At 45.6% G+C, this 12,933-nt stretch overlaps 1 protein-coding gene across 1 annotated transcript in view; it reads left to right on the forward strand.

Annotated features, from left to right (window-relative positions):
• LOC119398940 (uncharacterized) overlaps positions 1-12,933 on the forward strand; it is a 495,264-nt gene that overhangs the window by 255,798 nt on the left and 226,533 nt on the right. The gene's annotated exons all lie outside the window — the stretch shown is intronic.

Here is a 12,933-nt window from a genome sequence, read left to right on the forward strand (position 1 = left end):
ACACAGCGGAGATGAAAGCAAGATGAAAACTCTATAGGGAGCTTTGAGCGCTCGCTTCACGCACGCTGTGCCATATGTGATCAGTGGAAGGCATGAACATGGCGCTCCAGCGGCAAACCAGAATATGGAATGTTAAAGGAAAGAAAAGCAGAACTATCAGTAGCAGGACGCGCTTGCCTATCTGAGATGCCGGCAGCAGATGGCCTGAACTGGCCGCGAGTTCGGCCTGCTGTTCACACTTCATTCGACGCCGATAGGGCTCGCGCTTTGATCTTACTGTACTCTTCGTGTGCGTCTCTGAATTGGTGTATTGTGGAGCCTACCTTTCGAAGCACAAGAGGCTTATTGCAAAGAAGCCAAAATTTCGCAGAATTACCGACATAGACATTGAAGGATCGTTTAACACCAGAATGATAAGTGACTGTCAGTAAGACGGACTACATGTGCTACGCGTATTTGCTGCCACTGCAATGAAAGAACTCCACGGAACGCGCAGTTGAACGATGACATTCTTATGCTCTCTGAAGAAGAAATCGACGTCATTAACCAAATCACTGCGAATACCGGCGTGTCCTCTTTGAAACCGCCTGAAACAGTCAGAAGTCGGTACAGGCTTGCCTGCATCAAGAGAAAGAAACTGAGGTGCAGAAGGTGGCAGAAAGTGGTAGCCGAAAATGTTTGCTGCAAGACACGCCGGGCGTAAAGTTAAGGTGAAGCATCGGGAAATTCAGCCGAAGGAAAGTGCTGGTTCTGCGCGCATTGGACTGAAAGCTTTCGGCATGTTCATGCAGCAACGACGGCACCCCGGGAACACTGTCAACTCTTCACTCTCCTGCCATTCACACTAGCGAAAAGTTAGATTAAGAAGCTTATTTCTTAAAGGGACACTAAAGAGAGAAACGATTTTTCTCATATTAGCAAAGTACTCTTTCACGATACCAAAAACACCACGCTTGCTGCGAGAAGAGGCTCAGTAAGCGAGAAAACACGCAAAAAAAAATTACCACCATCTTCCCAAAGGGAACCCTGACGGGATGCGAAGCAGCAGCGTTGCGTACGGGTGGCGTTACGGGTTGAACGGCGCTAACGTGGTGGAGAGGGTGAAGAGAGAGAGAGAGAGGTGACACGTACAGACATGTTTCAACGCGTACGTTAGGCGCGCGTCAGGTTTATTGCGCGTGAACCGACGAGTCGGCTGTGTAGCGAGTGGCGGTCGCGGTAGCGGAGCGAGCGGCGGTAGCGGCAGGTGTTGCGGGCGAACGGACGAGGCGGCAGCTGCGGGCGCTGCGGCGAGCGCGCGGCAGGCGAGGGAGAGAGGGACGTCAGCGCGAACTTCGAGGGGAGCGTGACGTGAACGCCCAGCTGCGGCGTGACCTACTTGGCACCGCTCCAACACCGGCGGCGAGGGGAGCGCATTGCGGCGCGTTCGTACGGACGCACGGAGGGACAGCGTTACACAGGCTAGTCAAAGAGCTGCTTCGCATCTAAAACAAAATGGAAGTGGCTACGCCACCTTGAAGTTTCCGCAACATTCGCCGTGACATCACATGTTTTGACGGCGCCTACTAGGGACTACGTAGTTCCTAATCGGTAAAAATGAAGTGCATTGTCCTCTGAGGGGGCCATAGATTTAACATAACACGAAAGCAAAAGATACAGCGAGTGTGCTTTCAAACTTTGTTTCGGCCTCGCCTATTGTTCCCTCCGTTTATTCAAGTCTGAAAACGCCTTCGAAACAATACTGCACACAACAAAGAGCTTGCACTTGCATTGCCGTTCGCGCTACGTTTCGCAAGCGCTTTGTGTCCGTGCAAAAGAGGAAAAAAAGAATAAAAAGGGATAAAAAGAGAGACAAGCAAAATGCCAGCTTTTGGATATGAGTAACATCGACTCTGCACTTTGTTTTTCTGTAAACCTGCCTTTGTTGTCACAATCCTTCTTGCGAAAACACCGCTCGGGCAGCAATAATTCTTCGTCTTTTCTTTTCGTCAAGGCCGCTGTATGCCGTCAGGCACTCTTGCTTCCGGCATGGCGTTCTGCGTAGCAACAAGGGGTTGCATAACATCACTCTGCGACAAAGCGTGGGCTCGTTGGTATGCGGAAGTACCACGACGCGTACGAAAAAAAAAGATTAATATAAAGACTGCTCTTGTAAGAAGAAAGCTCTGCGCCTCTCCTGTGCCTTCGTACACAATCATGCCGCACGTTATTCAATACACGTCGAATACTGCAATGACGAGGTCTGCGTCGTTGTGTTCTCTGAAGCATCTCTAAGCACCGTACAGTTTGGCTTTGCTGACATAGTGATAGGTTCCGGCATGCTATGACGCGAGCACAGGAGCAGAAACGAGACAAAGGCAATAACTTCAATTTCACCACGTATAGCAGGTGTTGACGCCTGGTGAAAAAGAAAATAAAGAAGGGGGAGGGTTAGTTCGTATGTTTGCATGACTACTGCTGTTGGTTCTTTGCGCACGGGATCCACAGAGTACCTTCTTTTAGTAAAGTTCATTTGTAAGTCTAGCCTTTGTCTGGAGCGTTTCTCTCTTGTGCTCGCGTAGTAACGTACTGGAACCCTTCCCTTTATCATCATGTTTCAACTGTCCCAAGAGATGACAATGTTTTGGCTTTTCTGTTCAATCTAAAAATGTCATGCACTAATGTCGTTTTCTGTGTAATTATGAGCGTGCGTGCGTGCGCGCGCGCGCGGGTTTGTTTGTTTGTTTGTATGTGTGTGTGTGTGTGTGTGTGTGTGTGTGTGTGTGTGTGTGTGTGTGTGGTGTGTGTGTGTGTGTGGTGTGTGTGTGTGCTTGTGTACTCCACGAATGCTTGGAGGGTTAACCGCGCACGAAAAGCAGTGAAAACGGGCATTATTCACAAAATTCTCTGTCATGCTTTTTTGATGTTCTGTATAGGAAATGGGCTTACTTTTTTCTAGAATATAGTGCTTAAACATTTCAATGGTCAGATACCATGCTAGTCCCTCAGGTTTTTTGTGACGACGAGCCAACCAACAGAGCATTACCATTAGTTGGGTTCGCATTTTTTTTTCTAGACTTTGTTCGCAATATCTACGTTTGGCTTTGTGTGTTGTCTGCGATGTTACGGTACATGCATTAAGTCTTATTCTGGGTTTGTGCTACTGAAGAGAAGGCGTAAAATATACCTGCAATAATAACATGGTCCCGAGTTGCATGTGCGATGTAAGTACTGCAAAATTCACAGCCGTTATTTCAATAAGTATAATTCATTAAACAAATCAGCGTAGATCGAGCTTTCATCACCTAACGATCATGCTGTCAACTGACTGACTACACGGGCAACCGAAGTTGCACCATTGGACCAATAGCTACGCGTTGACATTCCGATCCATATTACGATTGTGTTCTACCCTTCGCACGTCTCGAGATTGATGCGCATTCTCCAAACAACACCAAAATAGACTGTAGTCGGATACAGTTTTAGAAGTGCGCGCCATATCCTCCTGAAAGGTGGATGCACACAAGCCTACACCAATGGGCGCACACTCCAGACTGACGTCATCTGGCGGACGAACGGTGACCCCGCCTTCGGAGAACACTGCCGAGTGCATGAGCGGCATTGTTTGTTTTGTTTATGTCGCAGAGTGTATAGGCTGCCGCGCTTCTGTCGTCTGGGCGGGGCCTCGCCGGACTTGTCCAGTTGTGTTCGACTAAATAACTGTAGTAACACTGCAGCACGATTCTCGGGCTAGCTAGTTAGAATGCATAAATGAATTCTATTTTCCTCGGCGTTTTTGTGTGCGATTTGCGCTGCCGGTCGAGTATGCGCACTAGGAATGCCTATTCTGCTGCCAAGATGGCTTATGGTACAATGAACGCGGACAAACCGCATTCGTTTGTTACCACTACTGCTTAGAAACAGGTTAAATTCCCGGCCATTCCCCTTTCTCTTGTATCCTGATGTTTCTGTCATGTGATTAGCGAAGGAGGCCGGCCAATGAATCAATAGAAGTTCTAAATGGTTTCTGAAGTTCGGTTCTTGTCTATAAGCGAACATGTAAAAACGTTCAGAACTTATGGCATCGAATTAACAAATTATGCCTCGCCCCCTCAGAAAGAAAATAAGAAAAAAAAATTGGCCGCGTATCTGCGTGCTTCGCTGCAAATGTCGTCTAAAGACGATAGAAGAGGCGCTGCGTGAGATATGAACGCCATCTGGCAATACGTCGGGAAACACGAGTGCTGTGTTGCGGGCTGGTACTCCTGGCGCAGCGGCAGGCGAAGACCGGCGGTGACCAACGCGACCGGTGGGGACGCCGGCCAGCCAGAACACGCTGTTTGGCGCGATGCGCCGAAGGAGAAGAAACGTCCGCACTCAACGAGTACTCTCCCCACACTCTTTTATTTACACGTCGCCTAGGTAAAACAGCAACGCCAGAGCGGCGCCCCCTGTCATTCGTACAATGCAATACTGAACCGAAACCGAAACACAACATGAGCTTGTGCAGAGGACACGGAGGAAGACAAGTTTCAGCGCAGTCGCATTTTCAGCGCAGCTTAAGAAACTAGGGTTGTAACATTGTAGGGCGAGCAGGGCCAGAAGGACCGTCACGACGAAAACCTGCCTCCTCAGTCGTATTCGCCTGGAACGTTGGTGTGGCTTCGCGTTCCCTCTTCCACTCCTGGCCTTTCCACAAAGCTACTGCCTAAGTACGAAGGCCCCTACCGCGTCCTACCTCAAGCATCCCCAGTTAACTATATGATTGAGCCTGTTCAATCATCTACGGGCCGCCGTCGTCGCGGCCGCGAGACTGTTCACGTCGATCGACTGAAGCCGCATTATGACCCACCAGCTGTACCTGTTCCTTAGGTCGCCAGGATGGCTCCTTTTCCGCGGGGGAGTGATTTGTAACATGGTACGGCGCAGACAAGAACGCCTGCGAAAGAAGAAGACGAAGACGGTGGCTGTTGGCGCTCGCGCTTGCTCGGCTTGGAGCGCTGATCGCTTCAGCTGTGGCAATCTTTTAATAAACGCGTTACTGTCTCAACGTTAAACGCATGCCATCAAGGTCTTTAAAATTGCGTATCTATGTATTTTCTGTTAAAGGAACACACCGCCTAATGCTTACCTAGTGATGTTGCGCCTCAAATATGCGTAATGTTTGCTTTTTGATCAACAATGTACACAAGTATGAACCTAGTCAGCCGTTCACGATGGCTGGCCCTTGGGCAAGTGGTTCAACTTTGGCCGAGTGGTTGAATCGAGGGACGTGCCGACAAACAGAAAGACAGACAGAAGGACAGACAGAAAGACAGACCAAAATTTCTGCGTTTAAGTTCCCCAAGAAAGACTATCGTCTTTAAAAACGCGAGGCCTGCGCGGAAGCCGCAGTACAGTCACAGCGAAAGCTGGAAGAGCGGCATTTCTAGAGCCCGTTCAAAACTCTCTTGGGGCTACTAATACAAGTACACTTGCAAGGCACTTACAACGCCATAAATCATAATTTTTGTGAATTTGGGAAGCACCGTCTACGCCACTATTCTTCATTATGCGGACAAGCGTGGTACCCGCTACACATCTGTAAGGCATTTTGTGTACTTTTTTGATGCGACGGCTGACGACGATGAAGAATTATGGCTGAACCCTATGTAATGGGTTGGAAGCTTTAAACGACCCCCTAGGTACGTAATTCGCATTGTCTGACGCCCTGTCGTTATTAAATGCGAAGCATTTCTTAGCGAACCTCTGGCACTTTGAGCGTTTCTATCTACGTATCTGTCTATCTATCTATCTATCTATCTATCTATCTATCTATCTAGCCGCCTACGTCTGGGTGCTCTCATGATCGCCTCCTTAACTTGGTGTAGACCAAAATTTGCATGGGAGGATAAGAGGATTTGATGAATATGATTGCCGTGTCATGGCATGAATAACGTTAAAATCCTGTCGCATACGTCGTCAAACCCTTTCAACTGGACACGTAAGTGGCACATACCCGTTTACCACGGGCCGCGGTGTACGGGTGTGCGCCACAGGTGATTGACAGTTTATATCTACCCAGGAACAGCGAGAACAGACATTGGTAACTTAAATTCTAGAGCGCTAAGGAAAACCAACATGGCAGCGTTGACTAAACAAATGGAAAGAATGAAAATTATGATCCCAGCAGGAATCGAACCCAAGCATTCTGCGTGGCAATCAGGTATTCTACCACTGAGCCATGCCAGGTTTATAAACTGGCGTGGAAAAACAGCCTACGCAGGCGTACTATCGGTGCAACGTCAATTGTGGTTGTGGTGCTGGCTATCTCATTTTACAAGAAAGCAATAAACACTACATGATACTCCTACGATGTGTACTCCTACGATACAGGCGTCATATCAGATCAACGTCTGTAGTTCCAGCGTTGGCTCCTCTTTTATAGCAGTCTAATAACCATTACGTTTGTATTCCTATGATTCAGCAAGCTATATTGAAGCATTGCTCGCCCCCGGAGGTATACATTAACGAAAGTTACATATAATATCCACATCACCGCACCGTAAAGTGCACTTCGTCCACCAGAACGACGCCGTGTCCTCTTCATTTCTTACGAGGCTGGCCGATGGCCTCGTGCTGACCGAAGATAATGCCAGATTGATTGACAGCCGCTTTGTAGACTAGGCTACGTAGGCCACATACGCTCAGGTAGTCTACGAATACGACAAACACCATCCACTAATGTTGGTCTACGTAGCACTATCCAGGCCTACCAGCCTCGACAGCCTATACCTCACCAACGCGAAGGGTGGCTTCAGGTTCCGACATGCCGCCAGCTCTGTCGACAGACAATTTGTCGAAGAAATCACTAAGGCATCCACGAATTCCAACAGCTTTGCTACACCACATACGTCACTACGCATAGGCTCCTCGTCACCACGATCACGATCGGATCCTATAACAAGTCATGGACAGATGTTGGTGCGCACGGATCACGGTGATGATGCCCTTGTTCAAGAACTGTTAAGAACTGCTTCCACACATGCACATGCGTTCGTGAAAAGTGCGTGCGTTCTCGGGACCCGTATAAGCACCACATATCAGCTTACCGCTTCTGGTGTTGGTAATACCCACGTTGCCATTGGCAGCTTTACCCAACCGTAAGCAACTGGCTATATAACACATATGCGGCTCTTCAACATATATGTGTGCGCATAAAATTTATACATATCTTTAGCGTCATTTTGTAACGTGTCGCTCAGTAAAAAAAGCGACGCCACAGTCACCTTCCAGCCGCGTGCTTCGCATAACATCGACTCCCACCGTACGTGGGATCGACCGAATTTTTTTAACTCTCCTACCACGCTATATAACATATGTTAACGTGAGAAATAAAGAGAGGAAAAGAAATTTATTGGGGCCCTGAGGAATGGGATCATGGGAGCCTTATGGGCTTCCTTGGCAATACTTGTGAGCTACCCACTAATCTATAAATCAACATAATTTCTTTGAAGTAGCGAAGCAGCCATTTTTCGTCATTCTGCGGAGAACCGTGGTACCCGCTACACATCTGTAAGGCATTATGTGGGCTATGTTGATGCAGCGCCTGATGACGATGAAGAACTATGCCTGAGCCCATTCAAATGGGTTGGATGCATTCAGCGATTCAGTCGTTGCGCAGTTCGCGTTGCGTGACGCCTGCTTTTTATTTTGCTCTTCTACAACGCTATATTACGTATCTGACTGTGGTTCATTGTCGACATGAAGCCTGTATAGGGTCTGTTTGCAACGAAGTGTCAAGCACCGGTATGGCTCTGTGGTAGAATATTAGGCGTGCACGCATAGGGCCTAGATTCGAACCCCATTCTATCCTTTTTCTTCATTTTTTTTTCTGATTTCGCGCGTTAGCGGCTACGGACAACTACGGCGCCAAGAGAGCTGGTGGAGTGATTTCATAACAGCTTTCGCTGTAAAATACCGGTACTAACACAAGATGACTCTGTACAGTACTCCATTGTTCTCATCCCCCAACGATGCTTGTGTTGCCTCCGTTGATTAAAGTGTGGCGAAAGTTCGCTTAACGATTAAAAAGGTGTAACTCTGTAAAGGTGCCTTTGCGGTTATATGCGTGTGATTGCATACGGGGACAAATGTGCCGTTATATTTTTGAGCGGGAAATGCTTCTAGCTAGAGTTGTCGGCGATTAATTACACATGAGTCAAAAGCCATAGCCGTTATCCGTGCAATCAAACAAGCACAACCAGGCACCGTTGCGAGAACAAAACGAGAACGTCCAAGGACCAGTCAAGATAGCTTCGCGGCGCGATTTTTGATACTTCCTTCGTGATATGGCGCTACTCTTCATGCGGTATATCAGCATCCAGCCCGGGTCTTCTTCTCCGTCCCAGTCGTGTTGCCTCTGTCCCGTATAAATTATGTGTGTGCGATCGTTTAAGCGTAAGCAGTTAAAGTAAACCACTAGCGCCTTTGATTCCAGGACACCGCATGAAAAGAATACTGGACGTGCCGAAACCATGTAGTCAGCGCATACGACTATGTTTGAGAGTTCGCGGGAATACTAAAAGCCTTGTCCCGCTTGCCCTATATCTCTTCCACCTTGTGCTCTTCCCCGCCACGGTGGTCTAGTGGTTATGGCGCTCGACTGCTGACCCGAAGGTCGCAGGATCGAATCCCGGCCGCGGCGGCTGCATTTTCGATGGAGGCGAAAATGTTTGAGGCCCGTGTACTTAGATTTAGGTGCACGTTAAAGAACCCCAGGTAGTCGAAATTTCCGGAGCCCTCCACTACGGCGTCTTTCATAATCATATCTTGGTTTTGGGACGTTAAACGCCAAATATTAAAAAAAAATTACCTTGTGCTCTTTTGAAGTATGGGCTTGCGATACGAAACGACGGTTGCGCACATTTTGAGTACTCGTCCTCTCCACACTCATAAAACTGCGCATCGTTCCTCAAACTAGGCCTTGGTCCGCAGCTTTTTTCTACTTTTTCAAGTGCTCAGGGAAGCAGTTCGACATTCTGCTTCCTATGACGCTCATACATCCAATTGCGATTGGGGCCGTAAGATTAGGAAGCTTTATTTTTGATCACCGTCACGGTCAGCAAAATCATGGTTCGAAGAAGAGGCTATCGCGGTCAGAATAATGTTGAATTGGATTTGTCGTTTCCGAGATCTCAAGAGCGCTATGACCACGCGCGTCACGTTTACCTGGTCGAAATTGAGGGCTCTGAATACGGCCCGCTGGTTCTTTCAGGGCACCAAGCTCCAAATGGAGAGCGCTCTGAGGCGCTCTAACTTTAAGGTCCGCAGCAGAAGTCATTAAAACATTATTTTAAACAAAACACACTGCTGTTTTTTGCACTTTTTTCTAATTTGTTAATATTAGTCCTGGCAAAATGGTCACATATGATGGCGGCGTAGTCTAATGTTGCTAAGACAACTGATTTGTACGCAAAAAGCGGGACAGAAGGAGTTGAAAGCTTGCGAGCATGATGCAGAAAAAAAAAACTGTTTGTAATTTGCATTTGTTGTTATGTGTTTGTTCCGGCAGAGATCATTTAATATGTAAAGCCCAAAGTACGTATAGTTAGTGGCTTCAGAGAAAACGTATTGTTAGCATTGTACCTGAAATGAAAAGGATTTTCTTGTGAATTATTCTCATAAAAACAGTTTTGTCGAAGTTAATTACCATTTTCCATTCCTCGCACCCGGAGGCCACTTTTTGAAAAGCTTGATGTAACAGAAATTGATCGGATGTGCTGTCGTCCTCGGAGTTCAATACACAGTCATCGACGTAAAGTTTCACTTTGACAGGAATTTCTTCTACAATATTTAATAATAAACAAAAGAAATAGCAGATGCCCTAAAACATAGCCTTGGGGAACGCCAGAATGAACCGTTACGTATTTTGAGTAACAATCATGAAAAGAAACATATTGGTGTCGTTTAGTTAGATAAAAAGAGAGCCAACCCATTACCATTTTGTTTTGAAGTACTGTGTCTAATTTAAATAGTAATTTATTGTGCGAGACCTTATCGAAGGCTTTGGTGAAGTCCATGAAAATTGCGTCTATTTGTTTGACGAGGTTAATGAATTGCGCAAACTTGTTTGAACGGTTTCAACGGGCTGAGTGTTGATTCTTGTTAGGAAGTAGCGTTCGTTGAGAAACTCTTCGATATGATTGTGTATTATATGTCCTAATATTTTACAGTAGGCTGAACTTAATGAAATTGGTGGATAGCTCCCAACGTGGTTTTTGTTTCATTTTTTATGCATTTGTTTATTTCAGGCAGTTCACCATCAGGTAATGATTTACAAAACAGTACATATCAATACTTTGACGCTCCTTCTGCGTCACTTTTTAAAAAGGCATTGGGGGTGCAATCAAGGCTAGGCGATTTTTTCGTATCTAGCTGCAGCAGCATGTTTAGGATACTACGTTCGGAGATAACATTACCAGCCATGGGAGGCAAGAAGACATCAAAAGTTGGCAAGGTACCATTGTCTTCGGTGAATAGAGATCTGAAGCGTTCGTAGAAAATGTCCGCAATCGATTCTAGATCATTGACCTCTCTACCATGGTCCTCAAATATTTCACATTCATTTGACTTAGGAGAAATCGTTCTGCAAAACTTCTCTGGCGATGTAGTAATGAAACTAAGTAACAATTTTCTCTTGACAACTCAAATCAGCACGAACCTTACTTTTCTTTTTTAATCATTTTACCTGCCTTCTCACTTTCAATGTCTCCCTAGAAATCCAAGGGTTCTTGGTTCTAGGCTCTTTACGTATAGTTGGCACAAAACACTCAATGCTTTTATTTATTTATTTATTTATTTATTTATTTATTTATTTATTTATTTATTTGTCGATACTGCAGGCCAATATGCTGGCCCATGCAGGAGGGGCAATACAATGACAAGGTATTCACAAAAGACTGACAATGCATGAAGAATAACAAACTGTACATAAAAAAGATACAACCTATACTATAAGCCATAAAAAAAACGCCTAATACTATAAGCCATCAAAGAACGAAATGCTTGCTTTGTACAAAGTTTACACAGGTGAAAAACTACGCGAAAAAACTCTTCAGACAATAGCAAGCAATACTCACAATACCCTTAAATTTAATCCAAAGATCAGTTACACTATCAGTACTATTTACAAAATCATCAAAATGAATAGAAAGAATATCGAGTATTGACTCATCACCAACTTTACAAAAGTTATAAAAAGCAATCATGTTGGGTTTGTCCCAGACAAAAACATTTGATGCGGTTGGCACTACCACAACGTGGTTGGAAATACCGGGAACAACGTCAAAAGCAAAAATGTGTGTTTTTTCCAGAAACCAAGACAAGGTCTACAATTGAATTGGAGCTGCCTTGAATCCTTGCATAACTTTAAGCTACCTGTGATAAATCATGCTTGAAAGCAATGTCTATCATGGTATCTGCGGAAGCATCACAGTGACTAGTGTGTCAGTGTTGACCACTGAACATTTGGCAGAAAAAGGTCACCTGCTAGGATTACTCCATTGCCCGGCTTTACACAAGCTGCCATATATTTTTTAGCTCACCACTTATATCAACTGAAGAACCAGGAGATCTGCACATAGCACCAAATACATATCTAGTGTTACCATGATTGACCTTGCAATAGATATATTCAGCATTAGGAACATCTGGCATTTTAGTTAATTCTATCCCTTTTGTTGACAGAATACATACATCTCCTTTTGAGGTTGCCATTGAGGTTGCGCTGTGATAGGTTGAATCTGATAACGAAATTTCAGTAAGGAAAGCCATCTGACGATTTTGTGACAGTAGACCTCATCACTCAACAGACTTATTTATAACAATTCGGGAATTAATACTGAGAATTTTAAGCAAGGTGTCATGCGGCCTGCTTTCTCAGTTTCTGTTGTTGTTCCTAATGCGGTAACGAGATTCTTTAGTGTAGCCCCACCCATAGGCTACTCTGTCAATGATTAGGTTGTTGTATTAGACCTTGACTTTCGTGCCTTTGGCTCTTTCGGTAGTGGTCGTTTGCCATATATTTGCCTCCTGATATCTCTAACTCACGTTGAGAAGTCTTTAAATATGAATAGGTCACTGTTCTTCAGTTTGTAGGCTGCCTTGAGTATAGACACCTTTTCGCGATGATCCAAGAATTTTCATATAACTGGTCGTACTTTGTTCTCAGCCTTTTGACCTATTCTGCGGATTCTTTCAAAGCCAGTCACTGACACCTCAAGCTTGTGTTGGAAAACTTCATCGCTTACTCTCTTTGCGAGTGTTTCCACCCCAGTCTCGGTTCGTATCTCAGTTGAACCACATGTGATCAAGTTGTTCCTGCGTCCTCTATTTTCAAGCTCATCTGTTTTTCTCACATTATTTGCCACAACAATCTCACATTATTTGCCTCAAGTTCTTTTACTCTACCTGATAATGCGTTGACTGTAGGCAGCTGTTTTTCAATGCCATCAACCCGGTCTGTTAGAGTAGGTATTTTTTGCTCAGTGTGAGCTTAAGAGAGCGTGATAGCATCAATAGCAGACTGCATTTTACGCTGGCCTGCTAACAAATCACGCTACATTTCTTTTTCCGTAGGGCCCGGATTTCATTCTATATCAACATAAACTAGAAGATCTTTCGCTAAATCACTCACGCAACAAAAAAAGCATCTGAGACACAGTGGGCAGGGCATCAAGAGCAAAAAACGGTCATCGCTACGGTAGCACTTATCAGCGAGATAAACACCAACCTGAAGTATAAAGTGGAACTGGTTTGTGAGCACGCTGCTGCCACTGCTGCTGCAAGGCACACATTCGAAGCACAGTCCTGGCGCTGCTTTTAAAGGGATGCCCTCAGTCACGTGGAAAGACGTCAACTATGTCGGCCAATATGTCAGTACAGTGGCGATGGGAGTGAAAGCGTGGACACGAG

Source organism: Rhipicephalus sanguineus, chromosome 7 (genome assembly GCF_013339695.2).
Source record: "Rhipicephalus sanguineus isolate Rsan-2018 chromosome 7, BIME_Rsan_1.4, whole genome shotgun sequence".
NCBI lineage: Eukaryota > Metazoa > Arthropoda > Arachnida > Ixodida > Ixodidae > Rhipicephalus > Rhipicephalus sanguineus.